The 6,000-nt window shown below is 47.9% G+C and overlaps 1 long non-coding RNA gene across 1 annotated transcript in view; it reads left to right on the forward strand.

Moving 5' to 3' along the window:
• LOC133082906 (uncharacterized) overlaps window positions 1-1,653 on the forward strand; it is a 220,469-nt gene extending 218,816 nt beyond the window's left edge. The window contains exon 5 of the long non-coding RNA XR_009699079.1: window positions 1,578-1,653. This is a non-coding gene — a long non-coding RNA (uncharacterized LOC133082906). The remainder of the gene's footprint in view (window positions 1-1,577) is intronic.
• The last annotated feature ends 4,347 nt before the right edge of the window (window positions 1,654-6,000 follow it).

A 6,000-nucleotide genomic window follows, 5' to 3' on the forward strand; every position in this document is an offset into this window, starting at 1 on the left:
ATGTTATAATGCCGTTTTTCAATAAGAACATCAATAGTGAGCGTTTATAGTTTCCACTCTGGTGGGGGGAAGATATTAGAAACAGCATTGTAAAAGATAGTGAGAGATTACTTCTGAAAGAGCCATTTCATTAGAAATAGCCAGCAAAGGTTTGGGAGATGAAGGTTTTTCTTAAACTACATTGCGATGGATGCTAGAGAAAATGGCAATTCGATAGCCGCTGAATGATTGCATTTCCTACAAGCTCTGGGCACTGGTTTCTCAGTTAAGCTTTTGTTAAATCCAAGTGCTAAGAATCATCCGATAAGAAAGAAAATGGGTCAGCATTTTAAACCGGCAAAACTCAATCATCTGTAGGAAATAACACCCCTCTTCTGACTTGAGTTACATATAAAAACACAGGCGACTGCATATCCTGGAGAAAGTCACATATCCTTTGGGGGCTCAGTTTCCTTGTCTTTAAAATAAGGGTTACCGTACTTGCATCCATAAGACCGTGATGGAAATTAATTGATACACGTGAATGATAGCATCGTCCTCATCATTCGAGGGGCTTACCTTTCTCCAGCGGTTAGGGAAAGGCAGGGGTTTCTCCTAGGCCTACCGCTGTCTTGCCTTCTCCGCCACCACTGCCCCCGAAATATCGGGCTGGTCCTGCAGCTTCTCGCTCTTACGTGCGTCACTGACTCCTTTCCCCGCTGCGAATCCTCACCTGAAGCTCCTGGGCCCTACGAGCCCTGGGAAGAATGTTGTCCTTCCACATGATCAACAGAAGCAAGTAGACTATGAAAGGACACTTCTGACCCTAATCCCCTACCCTCCACTGCCAAGCCTGAGCCGGTACGTGCAAAGAATCACAGTTGTGTGTAGGGCAGCCCAGCTGTGTAAGCAACTTACCTACCACCTGTCAGGTAACAATGAACCGAATTTATTGAATTGTTGCTATAGGTACTGTGGCGTTAGTTCTTATCAATAACGTGTAGGCTGTTACGTACGATGGGGAGCTGCAAGGAAACATATAACAAGGGGAGAATGTTTTAAAGCCGTAGACTTCCTATGATTGTCCTTAAATTACAAGGAAAAAACACCAGCCTGTAATGTTTCTCCCATCTTTAGATTCATGTCTCTTGGAAGAGCATTTCCTCTTTCAATCTTTCACATGCAAATCCCCACCTCCTTTTTGGGAGAAGAAGTCAAAGCGGTAGATCTGGTGCTAGGATCATCCGTCTGTGTTCCCCTCTTCCCTCCCCTGGAATCCAGAGGCCATGGAAGAAGAGACGATTTGGAAGGGAGAGTCCAAGCTGGGCTTACACTCAGTCACCGCCCCTTGTGAGTGTCCGTAGCTGTGCACCACTGGGAGGTACAGCCTGGCCTCCTCATCCATCTGGACCATCCTAGGGGTGACCATGGACGCTCAGAGATGCTTCCCTCTAAATGCGTATGGGGAGAGAGAGAGAAAACCATTTTCTCAACATGCCCCCGCAGCCAATAACTTGGAGGTGATGGGTCTTCGCCATCTGCCAGTGTAGTTTTGCTTTGAGAGGATCATCACACCTTTCCCCTTTGACTCCACACAGGCGGGCTGCCCACAGCAATGGTGGTGTGTCACCTCGTGTAACTGCCTGAGTCATTTACCCAACGTAACAAGACAGCATCCTCATCGCCAGCAGCAAACACTTCTCTATACACCACGTGGCAGTTTGGGAAAACAGGAAAGTGAGCAGACAAGAGCTGTGCCGACAGCACTGCCAGGCGGAACGTGATCTGCGATTCTATCAAGGGGTTTGTGAGAGGCGTAGGTGGCTGTTGCTTGGGACTGGCGTTGCAGGGATAAAGCCAGGAAGTTGCCCAAACAGAGCATTTCAGAAGTAAAAAAAGAAGAAGAAAAAAAAAAAAAATCAGGTGTGGCACTCGGGGTTGCGGTAGAGGGGAGGAACCTTGCTCTAGAAAATGAGGCTTCCAGGCCACAAAAATGACAAAGGCAATGTAGAAAATGTGTAGATGCCACTGCTTAAGAACCACCGCCGGTGCTCTCTTTCCATAATAAACACGTAGGTCTCTGATAGACTACGACCCATCCACCAGGCTCCAGTGTTCATCGCACTGTTTCCGGGTCTAGATCGAAAATCATTTCCAGTCCCTCGCTGCCATTCTCCGTGACCCGTATTTTCTGGAGTGTCTTTCCAAGGGGCCGTCTGCTTGCTCTTCGTACACACTCGTCTTGTCAGTGGGTGGATTTGCAGTAGTGTTCCCGTGAAGATAAGCTGTTGACAGTAGACAGATGTCTTAATAAGATTCTGTTGACTGCGTTAGAACCTAGAAGCTCTGATTCCGCGGAGAGGATGAAGCCAGGAGAAGGGCTTGTGCAAGTTCCCAGCTGGGATTTTTGCAGAAGGCAAGCTTGCAGACACTCAGAAGGCAAGCCCCCACCCCGGGCAGATAGGAAGGTTCAGCCTGTGGTCAGTGGTGCTGTCCCTGCCCTTCCTTGGTCCCCCAGGGCTCTCTGTCACGCTCTGTGCTTCCCCGGCCCCCTGCCTTCGGTTTGCCTGTGTCCTTCTCCTACCTTGTGCCGCTCACTCCACCCCGATGCAAAACAAAACAGAACTTCAGGGCTGTCTTCCTGGTAGCTGTGCCTGGTGGACAAAATCACTTTCAGGCCCAAGGTTTCGTGTAAACGTTAGTTCAACGCACTAAGCTGCCTGAAATTGGGTTAAAAGGGTCACGTGTGTGCGGGGCTGGTGCAAGGCCTACAGAATGCCCGTTTCTCCTGAAAGTCGTTCCCCTTTCTGTGGTCTCGGTAAGATTCCCTTTCTACGTGTCCCCCTACAATCCCCTAGTTTTCCTTTGGTGAGGCTCTTTATTTTGTGTACAACCCGTTTGCATTTTCATTCCCTGATGGTTGGAACCACATCTGTCCTGTTGGCTGTCATTTCTCTAGTGTCTAACACACGTGGGAGATACTACATAGATGTTTTTGGTTTCAAGAGAGAAATCGACGCTAGGATAGCTATTGTGTTTTAATTATATCAGTGGCTCATCTGGGGGGGTGACATCCTCGAATTAGAATCCAGCAGGCAGCAAGACGCCCTGCTTGCCGAAGATGCCATGGAGTGTGGGAGCATCTTGGGCTCTGTAGGATGCTTGCCTTCTCTCCCAATGCCAGTTGACTTGGGTGGCTTCCGTACCCTCCGTGGCCTCCTCTCGCACTTGACCTCTTGGTTCAAAACGTCTGCTTTCAGCCTACAAGCTCAAGACACCTGTCTTCTCTGGGCTGTCTTGGTGACTACTGGGGAGTCTGTTTCTTGGGGGTTTGGGGGTCAACGAAGATGACAAGAATGCCTTGACCGCTCACTACTAGAGAGCTAGAGGGACTCCTCCATCTGTAACGGGCAACGGCATTTTCATTCATTACTCTGCTTTGACAGAAGAGGCAGGGGGCCAGTTGAGGGCCAGATGTTCCAGTCGGCCGTCTGAGGCCGTGTCGCTTTCACGCCAAAGCGCACGTCCGCTCACGGTTCGGCCCGAAGCTCACTGCCTCAGGTTTACACCTGTGACCTTCTAGAACAGATGGCTGATCTTCTAGGGCCAAAGGCAATAAAGGAAGTTGTTCATTTACTTTACCGATTAAAAAAAAAAAAATGCCCTCCACTGTATGAGTGAAGCCCCCTTGACTGAGTGTCTTTCCTTCCTGTTTCTGATGGGAACAGATCATCAGAGAGAAAGGTCTTGACCATACTGTTCAGATCCTACCATGAGGCGCCTGGGAGAAAAGGGGAGCGGCTTTCCCCTGTGTCTCTTTCCCCTGTATCTGTGGCTTTCCCCTGTTTGCTGGAAATGGAAAGAAGATCAAGAGAGGAATTTGGGAAAGTCTTGCCCAAGGGCTCAGAACTCAAACTTATGTCTATGCAAATGGACCATATGTTACGGTCTTTACAGAGGCCAAATTCCCAGGGCATCCTGGGGTTTCCCTAAGTCAAGATGAAAATTCAGCAAATGCTATCAACACTGCTCCACTGACTTGCGCAGCTGGCCAGCCCTCGAGTAAATCAAGCAATTAGCTTCCAATAAATGTACTAAGCTCCTTCTCTCCTTTCTGTTGCCTACTGGGTTCTCCTGGGAGTTTACGTCCCTGGGACAACTGGGAGTATATTTGTGCAAAAAGTGTGTTATACACAGTCCGTGTCAGAAGAGGTCAGAGTAAATGACCATCTGAGTCAACAACACAGTGGCTCTGAGTCATTCATGGTTACCAAAAATCTGTGCCTCTCTCCCTATTTCAGCGCTCATGGGCCTCTCCAGGATCTGGGTGGCACAGTAATGACAGAGAAATAAAGTGGATAGAAAGACAATTTGGCTGGCAAAATCTTAGATGACTTTGTTGGACCCAGGGGGTCCAGCATGCAGTGGGAAACAGGCCATGTCCTTTTTGAAGTGCAACCAAGAGAGAGAACATTTCGGAGATCTCCTGTAAATCAAATAAGTCCACATGTTACAAGTAACCCCTGAAGGGTCTACCCCTTTTATCTCCCTTCACCTTACCCTTTCCATGCAAAGCCACACAACTGGGGTAAGAGGAATGTCTGATCTTCTCCTGGCGGGGGCAGTCTTCTTTGATAGTTCAGTGGTGGCCACCTTTCTAATGGTTGAGCTTTGAGATTCGAAAAGCAAGTTCAAAGCACCGTACGCCTATCATCAGACCTTGCTGTGCTCGTGGAGGTTCAGGAAATAATAGGGACATCGCAGAGCAACTATTTAGGGCAACGGAATGAGGACAGTCAAACAAATACAAAAGCATTTTTTCTTCTTCCTTGAGTATCTTTGGGAAGAGGGAAGTTACATTTGCAAATGTTCTGTGTTATTAGAACCTTTTGTAATGAATCCTCATAGGGATCCTCTAAATGATGAATGCCCTTTCTCAACCAAAGTGTGGCACACATGTCCTGCATCCAGTGTGTAATATCCACCTTTCTCCTGTCAAGACAGGTCAGAGACACTCACTCGTTAGAAGTGCAGGTGGATCTGAGAAGCGTGAGCCAGGCAAATCCATGTGATAGGAACTCCCACCCCACCGGGATCAAGTCTGCATCATTCAGATTTGGTAAATTGCCCTTCTGCCCACCTTTCTGAGCCCCAACTTCCTTACCTCTAAATTGGGGATAATCATGCCTGTTTTGCCTCACACACAGAGTTTTTCTGGATTAATGGAGACAGATAGAGCAAAGTGCTTTGTGTACCACAGAGTAATGGAGACAAATAGGTGAAAGTCCTTCGTGGCCCACAGAGCTCTGTACACCGGTCAGCTGTTATTGTTGGAAGACCCCCGAGATTTCACGTCCAGGTAGTCTCACAAATAAAACAGTTCTGCACGCTCGTGGCACCTACATCATCCTTTGATATTAATCACAACGAACGTTGAACTGCTTGGCTTTCGATGGTGAGGTCCATCACGGCGGGTAGAAACCAGCTTCTTCCAAATCCCTTACAATTCTGTGGTTGATTACAGTGGTTTCTAGGCATGTGGAAGATGAGAGGAAACACCTTCAACCTCTCAACCGAACTGGGACATTTTGGGGAGCGAAAGGCAACACTCGTCCATAAATCTGCTGGAGAAACGGGTAAGTCAAGACTTCCCTAGGCGAATCAGGGCATGTGATCACCTTATCTATAAGGATAGAGCCTGAAAACGGACAGTGTGACATCAGTGCCTTCTAGATTCACGTCAAGGATTCTGCGTTCTGACCGCTCTCAGTTCTGTTCCTGTGCTTGTTTTCTTGTCTCGACACTGATTCTACGAATCCTTGCATGTGGGTGACGCCCACCTTCCTCTATTGAGTCTAGATCAACACCTGATAATCTCACCCATGCCTGGTCAGTCATACCATGTATAATGTTTCACACTTATTGTTTTAATATATCCTGTCACTAGGTGGCCACTGTAATCAAGGGTCTGACTCCATTAAAACAGAACAAGGTAAATACTTTTATGAAGATTTCGGGGGT

This window comes from Eubalaena glacialis, chromosome Y, assembly GCF_028564815.1.
Source record: "Eubalaena glacialis isolate mEubGla1 chromosome Y, mEubGla1.1.hap2.+ XY, whole genome shotgun sequence".
NCBI lineage: Eukaryota > Metazoa > Chordata > Mammalia > Artiodactyla > Balaenidae > Eubalaena > Eubalaena glacialis.